Source organism: Haematobia irritans, chromosome 1 (genome assembly GCF_050003625.1).
Source record: "Haematobia irritans isolate KBUSLIRL chromosome 1, ASM5000362v1, whole genome shotgun sequence".
Classification (NCBI taxonomy): Eukaryota; Metazoa; Arthropoda; class Insecta; order Diptera; family Muscidae; genus Haematobia; species Haematobia irritans.
Genome location: NC_134397.1, coordinates 66,116,842 through 66,129,630, shown reverse-complemented (window position 1 = coordinate 66,129,630; position 12,789 = coordinate 66,116,842). Strand labels below are relative to the sequence as shown.

Below are 12,789 nucleotides of genomic sequence, written 5' to 3'. Positions count from 1 at the left end.
AGTCAATTTTTTAAAACTCATTTTTTTCCTATTTTTAAAGGGAAATTCAAAATTTTATTGTATCAAAAAACAGATTAAAAACTAATAAAATAGTGCAAATTTTTTAAATTTTGCCGAAAAAAATGCTAAATCCTTTCTAGAAAAATTGCGAATTTTTTAAAATATTTGATGTCAAACGTTCCAAACAAGCGTTAGAATGCATTAAAATTCATAAAAAAAATTAAAAATTATTTATTCGTCAAAATATCACAAAATATCTTTATTCACATCCAAATCACTGAATTCGCATCACACCTTAAGAAGTGATGCAAATTCAGTGCAACGGCTGTTGATAGTGGACATCCGTCCTATGACAAGCCCATGTTAAAATCATCGCTTCTGCGCCAATTTTGCACCACTTCCGGATCCAAAAAGTAGTGAAAATGTTCTTTTTAGATCCGGAAGTAGTGCAAAATTAGCGCAGAAGTGATGAATTTAACATGGACTTGTCATAGGAGGGATGTCCACCATTTCAACAGCCGTTGCACTGAATTTGAATCACTTCTTACTCTATGATGCTGAATTCGCATGTGAATTACAAAAAATGTTGTCATATATTTAATTTTTATAATTTTTTATAATTTTTAATGCATTCTAACGATTGCCTGAAACGTTTGATTTACATTTTTTTTTTTTTAAATTCGCAATATTTTTTGAATGGATTTAGATTTTTTTGACAAATCTCAATAATTTGTACCATTTTTTAATGCTTACTCTCTTTTTAACCTTTTGAAAACAAAATAATTAAATTTACCCATTAAAAATAAGATAAAATCGAGTTATAAATAATTGAATTAAAAGAACAACTTCCTGCACTGAAAAAAAAGCATACTCGGTTCCAAAGATTTTGTCTTTATTTTAAAAAATTTAGTATTGATTCCGAGCCAAAGAAGCGGAGAATACAAGTAAGGATACTTTTAAGACACAATTCTCTTTTAAATTTAGGTTTTGTGTACTTGCTTCTAGGAAGCAAATTTTAATTTTACGCTTTCTCAGCTTTATGTCTTCATATGCTATCAAAGTCCTTTAAAAACGAGTTAACGGCAACTTTATTTTCCAAATTAGGACTCGACTTCCAGTAGAAATTATGCTATGTTTGAAGTAAAAAACTTCTTTAAAATAAAGTTTTGAAAAACATGTCCTATATTTGAAAGATTTTTTGCTTTGTAGTCAAGATGCAAAACGACAACAAATTTAAAGACAATTTCATTAAATTTAAAGAATTTTTCTGAATTATTAAAGTCAAGTTGACCTTAGCCTATAAATTTTTTCTTTCATGTTAAGATACCCATTTTTAAGTCAAATCACTTAATTATAAGGACAATACGACTTCATTGAAAAGTTTATCGACCTTTGGACAAGGAAAATAACTTTATTTTAGAGAAATGCGTCTTCTATGCTAAGCAAAATTTGTATTCGTATTTTAAAGACATGAAATCTTTGACCTCACGACAATATTTTTTTCAGTGTGTGTAGTTAAAATAAAGAACATCTTTGGGAGTACATCTTTTGGAAGTGCTTTTAAAGTTGTGCCTTTGGAAGAACTTCCAAATTTTTTTTTGCTGGGTAGTCGTAACGAAAAGGAAAACATGCTCCAACATCCAATCCAATCCAATCCAATCCAAAAAAAAACGAAAAGCAAAATGTTAATCATTTTAATGAAGCAGCAAACATGCAAAATAATCTTTTCCCAGAACATTCATTCGTTTTAAACGAAATTCATAATTCAACACTCCGTTATCAATAGAAAAGCGATTGTTTTCATTTGGATGAAAGAAAGAATGGTACTTTTGCCAATGGGTTCATGTTAAAGGAGCACGACAAGTGTAAAGCAAACAAAAGGATAGGAAGATAAGTGTAAGCCATACACGCTCTATTTCTCAAATAAAGATAAAATATTGATAACAACTGGGGTTAGGTACCTTTTCGAAATCCTTAGAGGAAGAAGGGTACATATGAAGAAAATCTATATGTAAGTGATGCTGCGAAATAGGTATATGTGTCACATATCCCTATACATTTTTACATATTCTCACACACACACAAACACTAACGCATTTCCATGGATAGAAGTTTAGTTCTCACATTTGTGAAGTGTAGTCATATAGAAATGCTAAAGATAATAAAATAAAATATTTAATATACAGATACTTTAGAGAATATCATAAAAAGGGTGTTGTATAATTGGAATAAAGGGAATTTTACACAGAAAAAGTTGAAGTTGTGTTCAAATTCTAGGTCGCAGTTTTTGTCCAATCGATTTCAAATTTGACACAAGTTTCTGTTTTGGGTCAGAATAGAACCCTATTGATTTTGGATGAAATCGGTTCAGATTTAGATAAAGCTCCCATATAACATACGTATATCTTTCGCCCGATATGCACTTATATAGACCCAGAAACCAGAGTTTTACCCTAATTGGCTTGAAATTTTGCACCAGGAGGACAATAAGTACTATAGTCAGGTGTGCCAAATTTGAAATCAGTTCAGATTTAGATATAGCTCCCATATATATCTTTCGCCCGGTATGGACATATATCGCACCACAAGCCAGAGTTAGAGCCCAATTTGGTTGAAATTTTGCACTAGGACTACAATTAGTAGTGTAGTCGAGTGTGCTAAATCGGTTCAGATTTCGATATGGCTCCCATATATATCTTTCGCCCGATTTTCCGTCATATGACCACAGAGGTCGAACTTGTAGTCATATTTACGTGAAATTTTGCAAAGGGAGTAGACTTAAAATACTTAGTATGCATGTCGAATTTGGTTGAAATCGGATCAGATTTCGATATAGCTTCCATGTATATGTTTTTCCGATTTGGGCAAAAATGGCCAAAATGCTCACATTTACCTTATAAAATCGCCACTGCTAAGTCGAAAACTTTTAAAAGTGACTCAAATTTTCCTTTATTTCTATTACATATCTATCGATCGATAAATCGTAAATACACTTTTCCGAAGTTGGCTCAAAATTGGTTCAGATTTAAATGTTTCCCATATTTTTATACCCTGCGCCACACTGTGGAACAGGGTATTATAAGTTAGTGCATATATTTGTAACACCAAGAAGGAGACGAGATAGACACATGGTGTCTTTGGCAATAATGCTCGAGGTGGTTCCCTGAGTCGATATAACCATGTCCGTCTGTCCGTCCGTCCGTCCGTCCGTCTGTGAACACATTTTTGTGATCAAAGTCTAGGTCGCAGTTTAAGTCCAATCGACTTCAAATTTGGCACATGTTCCTGTTTTGGATCAGAATAGAACCCTATTGATTTTGGTAGAAATCGGTTCAGATTTAGATATAGCTCCCATATATATCTTTCGCCCGATATGCACTTATATGGACCCAAAAGCCAGAGTTTTATCCCGATTTGCTTGAAATTTTGCACGAGGAGTACAATTGGTAGTATAGTCGAGTGTGCAATGGACCCAGAAGCCAGAGTTTAGGCCCAATTTGGTTGAAATTTTGCACATGGAGTACAATTAGTAGTGTAGTCAAGTGTGCTAAATTTTATTGAAATCGGTTCAGATTTAGATATAGCTCCCATATATATCTTTCGCCCGATATTACCTAATATGGTCCTAGAAGCCAGAGTTTTGGCCCAATTTGGTTGAAATTTTGCACTAGAAGTACAATAAGTAGTGTAGTCATGTGTGCCCAATTTGGTTGAAATCGATTCAGATTTAGATATAGCTCCCATATATATCTTTCGCCCGATATTGACTAATATGGTCCTAGAAGCCAGAGTTTTGGCCCAATTTGGTTGAAATTTTGCACATGGAGTAAAATTAGTAGTGTAGTCAAATGTGCTAAATTTTATTGAAATCGGTTCAGATTTAGATAAAGCTCCCATATATATCTTTCGCCCGATATTGACTAATATGGTCCTAGAAGCCAGAGTTTTGGCCCAATTTGGTTGAAATTTTGCACTAGAAGTACAATAAGTAGTGTAGTCATGTGTGCCAAACTTGGTTGAAATCGATTCAGATTTAGATATAGCTCCCATATATATCTTTCGCCCGATATTGACTAATATGGTCCTAGAAGCCAGAGTTTTGGCCCAATTTGGTTGAAATTTTGCACTAGAAGTACAATAAGTAGTGTAGTCAAGTGTGCCAAATTTCATTGAAATCGGTTCAGATTTAGATATAGCTCCCATATATAGCTTTCGCCCGATTTACACTCATATGACCACAGAGGCCAATTTGTAACTCCGATTTTGTTGAAATTTTGCAAAGGGAGTAGAATTAGCATTGTAGCTATGCGTGCCAAATTCGGTTGAAATCGGTTCAGATTTAGATATAGCTCCCATATATATATAGCGTTTGCCCGATTTACACTCATATGACCACAGAGGCCAATTTTTAACTCGGATTTAGGTGAAATTTTGCACAGGGAGTAGAATTAGTATTGTAGCTATGTGTGCCAAATATGGTTGATATCGGTTCAGATTTAGATATAGCTCCCATTCTGATTTCGACAAAAATAGTCAAAATACCAAAATTTTCCTTGTAAAATCGCCACTGCTTAGTCGAAAAGTTGTAAAAATGACTCTAATTTTCCTAAACTTCTAATACATATATATCGAGCGATAAATCATAAATAAAAGTTTGTGAAGTTTCCTTAAAATTGCTTCAGATTTAAATGTTTCACATATGTTTTTACTAATATTGTGTTTCACCCTAGTGCATTAGCCGACTTAAATTTTGAGTCTATAGATTTTGTAGAAGTCTATCAAATTCTGTCCAGATCGAGTGATATTTAAATGTATGTATTTGGGACAAACCTTTATATATAGCCCCCAACACATTTGACGGATGTGATATGGTGGCGAAAATTTAGATCTACAAAGTGGTGCAGGGTATAATATAGTCGGCCCCGCCCGACTTTAGACTTTCCTTACTTGTTTTTTTACTAACATTGTGTTCCACCTCAGGGCATTAGCCGACTTAAAATTAAAGTTTATAAATATTGTAGAACTCTGTCCAGATTTGTTATATGTATATGGGAACATAAACCTTTATATATATAGCACCCAACACATTGAACGGATTTTATAGGATATCGAAAATGTGGGTCTACAAAGATGTGCAGAGTATAATATAGTCGGCCCCGCCCGACTTTAGACTTTCCATACTTGTTTTTTACTAACATTGTGTTCCACCCCAGTGCATTAGCCGACTTAAATTTTGAGTCTAGAGATTTTGTAGAAGTCTATCAAATTCTGTCCAGATCGAGTGATATTTAAATGTATGTATTTGGGACAAACCTTTATTTATAGCACCCAACACATTGGACGGATTTGATATGCTATCGAAAATGTGGATCTACAAAGTGGTGAAGGTTATAATGTAGTCGGCCCTGCCCGACTTTAGACTTTCCTTACTAGTTTTTAATAATTTTGTACTTTAGTTAAACGTATGGTTGTCTCTTTCTCTCACTGAATATGTGGCATAAACTTTGATACGAAAACTTTTGGAAATTGGTCTGGTATTAATGTTAAATTTTGTTTTCGTTTTTTGTAGAGAAAAACAAAACAACGAAAATTCCAAACAAAAAAATAAAAAAAAAAAATTAAATAATATATAATTAATTAACCCTTAATTGACCCACTTCATGGGAACTTTTGTACATATAGTGTGCATTTTGGGTGAATAGTGAACTGCACAGCCATATCGTTGACAAACATTCGGCTGTCTACGATTGTTTTCGAGTTGAAGAAACCAAAGTCGAAGGAATTTATTACAGGTAAATCGTCGAATAGCAAAGGTAGATAGAATTACAAATTCACTTGATAAACTGTCAGTATATTATTATGAATATGGGTATTATTCTCGAAATCAACTGAGATATTAAAACTTTGAATTAAAGATAAAAAAGCTTCAATTGAAGATTTTGTACGTTTGGCTTAAGTTTTTTTTATTAGGAAAACTTTTTTTCTTTAAAGTATCTGATATTATTTTGATTTTTATACTGACATTTATTTACAGGAAAATATTCGACAAATGATGTCATGTTTCCTAATTTTAATTATATAGGGCCTACACGGATGAAAAAGACTGTTTTTCATATGTTTGGCTATAAACATTATATGTTTGGAACACAAATTTTTAAACACAATATTTTTGAGTGCAAGCATATAATGTTCATAAACTAGCATAACATGTTTGGTACATATATGTTAATATGTTAGAACATATTATGTTTGGGACATAAAATGTTTGTAAATATAATATGCTTGGATGCAAACATATATTAATTTAGAAATAGCCTATAAACATATATGTGTTTAGTAGCTTGGAGCGCTATTTAACAGGGAGCGATATTGAATTAAGTTGGTGGTTGTTGCTTGTTATTGCAAAATTAACATTTTATTTTTCCTTGGGCAATTGATCAGCTACTTCTTTGATCCTTACAAACTGTGTGGTCCGCTGTTCGAATCCCCGTCCGGCAAAAGGTAAAATTAAAATAAAAAAATCATACAATTGAATAATTTCTTCTACAATGTTTGTATCACAGAAAAAGGTGCTAAGAACTAAAAAATCTCGTGGTGAGAAAGTGAGAAAGATGTGGGGGAATATACAATTGGGCAGAAACAAAATTTTGAGCATTCAGGTCGAAAACCTATGTTGTTAGCACCTATATTACCTGTTTATTTTCATAATTCATTATGATTATAAATATATAAATAAATAAATAAAATTTTGAGCACAATATTGTTTGGGAGAATTTTTTTAAGCATATAATATTTTTGGGTGCAAAATGCTTCCAAACATATTAGATGTTCACATAATAACATATTGTTTTTTGGAAGACAACATTATTGAATTTGGATGCAAAAATACAAAATGTTTGGAACTTAGACTACCCAAACATATATTGTTTAGACCAATATGCTTTCAAACATATTATATATTGGAAGAGATCAAACATATAAATGTTTGGGCAATACCCAAAAATATATATGCTTGAAGCAAAATATGTTTGGGAGTATATGTTACAGAAGCGATTTTTTGTGAGCGTGTAGATAGCTTCCTAAAAAATATATTCCTTTTGAAGAAGCCATATCTTTGAATCGGAAACAATAACAAAATGTCAAAATCGTTGGGTCCAAGTAAACTTATTTGTGAGTGTGGCCTTAGTTTGAGATGAGAACTGTTTATAGCAAAGGTAATAGAACACCTTCTTGTTCATATACACACGCTCACAAAAAATCGCTTCTGTAACATATACTCCCAAACATATTTTGCTTCAAGCATATATATTTTTGGGTATTGCCCAAACATTTATATGTTTGATCTCTTCCAATATATAATATGTTTGAAAGCATATTGGTCTAAACAATATATGTTTGGGTAGTCTAAGTTCCAAACATTTTGTATTTTTGCATCCAAATTCAATAATGTTGTCTTCCAAAAAACAATATGTTATTATGTGAACATCTAATATGTTTGGAAGCATTTTGCACCCAAAAATATTATATGCTTAAAAAAAATCTCCCAAACAATATTGTGCTCAAAATTTTATTTATTTATTTATATATTTACAATCATAATGAATTATGAAAATAAACAGGTAATATAGGTGCTAACAACATAGGTTTTCGACCTGAATGCTCAAAATTTTGTTTCTGCCCAATTGTATATTCCCCCACATCTTTCTCACTTCCACGAGATTTTTTAGTTCTTAGCACCTTTTTCTGTGATACAAACATTGTAGAAGAAATTATTCAATTTTATGATTTTTTTTTATTTTAATTTTACCTTTTGCCGGACGGGGATTCGAACAGCGGACCACACAGTTTGTAAGGATCAAAGAAGTAGCTGATCAATTGCCCAAGGAAAAATAAAATGTTAATTTTGTAATAACAAGCAACAACCACCAACTTAATTCAATATCGCTCCCTGTTAAATAGCGCTCCAAGCTACTAAACACATATATGTTTATAGGCTATTTCTAAATTAATATATGTTTGCATCCAAGCATATTATATTTACAAACATTTTATGTCCCAAACATAATATGTTCTAACATATTAACATATATGTCCCAAACATGTTATGCTAGTTTATGAACATTATATACTTGCACTCAAAAATATTGTGTTTAAAAATTTGTGTTCCAAACATATAATGTTTATAGCCAAACATATGAAAAACAGTCTTTTTCATCCGTGCAGATGAAAGTTAAGGTTTCATTTTTTTTAAATTTGTGATTATATTTTTTATCCAAATCATCCCAAAATATTATCCATGTCCAATACAATTGTGACCTCTGAAACCCCATTTAGAAACATATAAAAAATAATTCCCATACACATCACCAGCAAATGCTTGCTAGCCAAGAGGCAACCATTTAACCAGAAAACCATATGCCAACGACAGACAATCATGCCCGCAAGCAAGTAAAAATCCCCCAATGGACAATTATTCATATTTTTTCTTTTAACTAGGGGGACAAAATAAAACACTATCTTAAGTTGATGAAGGGAAATTTATATAGAATATACGTTTTTTTTCTTTAGCCGGACAAGTTAGTATTTCTTTTTTACAATGCAAATTTAAAAATTGAATCCAGCTGGCTTTTTTTAAGGTCATCATGGAATTTGTCATGCCTTAAGGATGGACACTCGCTCTCATCTTTTAATCATCTTCAATTAGGTACAACATTTTCTTGGAAAACAGAAAAAAATAAAATAATTCCATTAAGGCTTGTAAGAATTTGTTAGTATGAATTGTTTGGTCATTTCTTGACATATTTGAAAGCATTGAAGGAGACATTTTATACAAAATGTCACTTAATGGATTGATGTCAAGATTTGTATCCAAATTATTTAGCCTTTATGCTCGCAGACTTAAATATATTGCAGAAATATTATCTTACGCACCTTGTATCTACACTGAAAAAAAAATATTGTCGTGAGGCAAAAGATTTCATGTCCCTAAATAAGGATGAGAATTTTGCTTAGCATAGAAGACGCATTTCTCTGATATAACTTTTCAATGTCCTTACAATTAAGTGACTCTACTTAAAAATTGGTATCATAACATGAAAGAAACTTTTTTTGGACTAAGGTCAACTTGACTTTAATAATTCAGAAAAGTTATTTGAAATTAATTAGGTTATGTTAGGTGACCTAATTCACCTAACCTAACCTAGGTTAGTTGACAGCCCAGCCCGATGTATCAGGTTCACTTAGACTATTCAGTCCATTGTGATACCACATTGGTGAACTTTTCTCTTATCACTGAGTGCTGCCCGATTCCATGTTTAAGCTCAATGACAAGGGACCTACTTTTTATAGCCGAGTCCGAATGGCGTTCCACATTGCAGTGAAACCACTTTGAAACCCTCAGAAATGTCACCAGCATTACTGAGGTGGGATAATCCACCGCTGAAAAACTTTTTGGTCTTTGGTCGAAGCAGGAATCGAACCCACGGCCTTGTGTATGCATGGCGGGCATGCTAACCATTGCACCACGATGGCTCCCAAAATTTATTAAATTGTCTTTAAAAATTTGTTGCCTTTTTGCATCTTGTTTACAAAACAAAAAAGTGTTCAAAAATAGGACTTATTTTTGTCCTTACAATTAAGTGACTCGACTTAAAAATTGGTATCATAACACGAAAGAAATATTTTTTGGACTAAAGTTATTTAAAATTAATTAAATTGTTTGCCTTTTTGCATCTTGACTACAAAGCAAAAAAGTGTTCGAAAATAGGAAGTCGAGTTTGAATTTGGAAATTAAAGTTGCCGTTAACACGTTTTTAAAGGACTTTGGTAGGATATGAAGAAAAAAAGTTGAAAACACGAAAAAAATAAAATTTACTTCCCAGAATCAAGTACACAAGACTCAAATTTAAAAGGGAATTGTGTCTTAAATTTGTCCTTACTTCAGTTCTTCGCTTCTTTGGCTCGGAATCAATACCAAAATCATTTGAGTAAAGACAAAATCTTTGCAACCGGTTATGCTTTTTCTTCAGTGTACGGTCTACTGTGATGGTGTAAACAATGGGGTCAGATAGCAGAAGCAATGTAAACACTCGTAAATGTCACCAGAATTTTTTGGTGTTTGGTCGAAACTGGGATTGAACCCAGGACCCATGGGAGGAAAGTTTTGGTAGGAAATATTGAGAAATTTTAAGTTTGTATGGGTTAGTGTTAACAAATTTTGCTACTGCATTGGAATATGGGGTATATCTTTGTGCTTAAGACCCTATTTTTTCTGTGTAGCATTAAAAAATATCAATTAAAAAATGTTGACAAAAGCCCTTACAAGCCATCACCTTGAGTAAGAAAACAATGTACATATACACACACATATATCGAAAATATTCAAGAGATCAGCTGTTTTATTGTTACGGTTAATGAGAAACACATGCTACGCCAATCCCTTCTCAACAAACGGAAGTAAAATTTATCAGCAAGAAAAGGGGTTTCTTCGTTTTACTTTTATATGATTCTGTAACAATTGTAATGTATTCAAGCGTAAAAGCACAACAAAATTCCACCAATAAAATACCATGACGTTTATACGAAATTACGCACGTATTTGCATATATGCGCTCTCACAAGCGCACACACACTTGCACAATGCAATGACCTGAATTTGAAAATCAAGGGACGAAGAGAGAAAAATCCATTATTGTTGCTGATGTGCATAGAATGGCAAAATAAGGATTTGAGATTAAAATAGCAAATGGTTTAGGAAAGTAAATGGGGTAGGACAAATGTACATTGGATACCGATAGGTCATAACAATAGATGTACAAATCACGGTTAAATAAATAGCTAATAGAAATAAATCCAATTACTTCATTTCCTAAGGAAGTAGAACACAAGCAAATACAATAGAAATAAAACAAATAAAATTATTTGGAGCTTGAATTCACTCACCATTTGAATGTCAAGTAATACGAATGCACCTGATGATGATAATGCTCTTGCTGTAACAACGACGAATGTTTTCAACACAACAATGTAAAGACGTCACTCTCACTTAATTGTTTCTCTGTTCTACTGTTTTTTTTTTTTATATATTCTTCCAATGGCAAGAAGAGATAAGGGTTACAACAGGAAGAACAAATCCTCAATTCAACTCACATACCCATACACATAGATGGATGGCGCGGATAAACACACACACGTAACACAATCAAAAAAGGCAGCAAGGTGAAACAAATTAAGCAGAGGGTGTTGATGGGAGGATTAGTACACAAAAAGAGAACAACATCAAGGTACTACAACTTCAAATTAGTTATGTTCTGCTACGCTGCTGCTTTGTTGTATTGGTGTTGATTCTGCTGCTGCTAGTGCTGTCGTGTTGTTTTTTCGAGGCTATACTCGAAACAACATAGAGCTTCGTAGTCGTTTTGGATGAATGAATGAATATTGTTTCGTGTAACTGTGGGTGTTTGATTTCACTTTGTTACCGCTTGTATTTTGTTTTTCGTTTGTCGTATCTTTATCTCTAGGATTTTTATCTCTCTCTCTTCACTATAGCAAATTTTATGTTTTTTTTCAATTATGATTGTATGTATTTATATTCTTGTATTTTGCAGTCGTTAATGTCCTTGTGAATAGCTCTATGAATTGACACAGTAAGCAATATGAAATATTTGTTTCACCACATCGGCTCACACACACACACCGCAACAAGCCCAAATGCCTACCCACCTGACCACAACGTTCGTTATCGTATTCGATATAGAAATATTCTCGGTTTTTTCTCGAAGAAAACTATCGAAAACGATATCGAGAATGGTTCGAAAAAATTTCGAAAAACGTTCATCTGTCGTGCTGTTACTGCCAGCACACTCTTCGTTTTCGAAGGCTTGCTAGTGATTCGTTAAAGAAGGTTTCGCGATATCTATAATTGATCGTTAACGAATCTATCTCGAATTCGTTTTCGTATTCGATATCATTCCGCTTTCGAAGGTTTTCTATACTGTTTTATTCCCATTTTGTTCCCATTATAAGTTGTGTAGTAAAAGAAAATTTTCAAGTTTGTTTTTATTTTATTACAACACAATATAGATAATTATAATACAAAATAATATAGATATTAGTGTTGCGAACAAAATACTTAAAATATTTATATTTAGGAATATATATTTAAAGTGATTTAAGGCACTGCATTGACTTCATTGCCGGAATTTCTTATTAAACCGGTCGTGGCTATGCCATTGAAAAGGATATTAACCAATGAGTAACATTTTCCTGGATACATCTGCAAATTAAACAAGAAAGAAAATTGGTAGTTTTTTTAAAGATATATAAATAAATTACTTACCTCTTTTATATTCGCTAACACACTTCACCCGCACTTAACAATTTCTTAAACTGAAATGACTTTTTAATCTCTGTCTTTGTCAAAAACAAACATGGCGGAACACCAACAAATAAGCCGAAAAATATTCGTTATTACTTCGACAAAACGAACGTTCGAAATTTTTCTATTATCGAACTTTTCTCGAATAATGTGGCGTTAATTTATTTCGAAAAATGTTCGCTTTAGCGAACCTTCGCCATTTCTCGGCACTTTGGTCGGGTGGGTATACATTTAGTATCGCAGAACCCATATATTACAGAGCTGCCAGATTTGCTGATATTTTATTTCTAAGTAGAGATATTCTTTAAATGAACTTTTTGCATAATTTTCACTTGAAGAGGTGACGAAATTGTTAATTTGCTACCACTATATAACTTTTCAATCGAAATCCAAAAAGTTGGTTAAAACAACAA

General features: G+C 32.6%; 1 protein-coding gene and 1 long non-coding RNA gene across 2 annotated transcripts in view; both read right to left on the bottom strand.

Annotated features, from left to right (window-relative positions):
- Cdep (Chondrocyte-derived ezrin-like domain containing protein) overlaps window positions 1–12,789 on the bottom strand; it is a 227,733-nt gene that overhangs the window by 211,056 nt on the left and 3,888 nt on the right. The window contains exon 2 of the mRNA XM_075295350.1: window positions 10,942–11,630. The gene's annotated coding sequence lies outside the window, so the exon portion shown is untranslated. The remainder of the gene's footprint in view (window positions 1–10,941; window positions 11,631–12,789) is intronic.
- LOC142238891 (uncharacterized) lies at window positions 12,043–12,672 on the bottom strand. Its single transcript, XR_012722854.1, has 2 exons — window positions 12,338–12,672; window positions 12,043–12,274 (listed from the first exon to the last, which is right to left on the bottom strand). It is a non-coding gene; the product is annotated as an uncharacterized LOC142238891 (long non-coding RNA).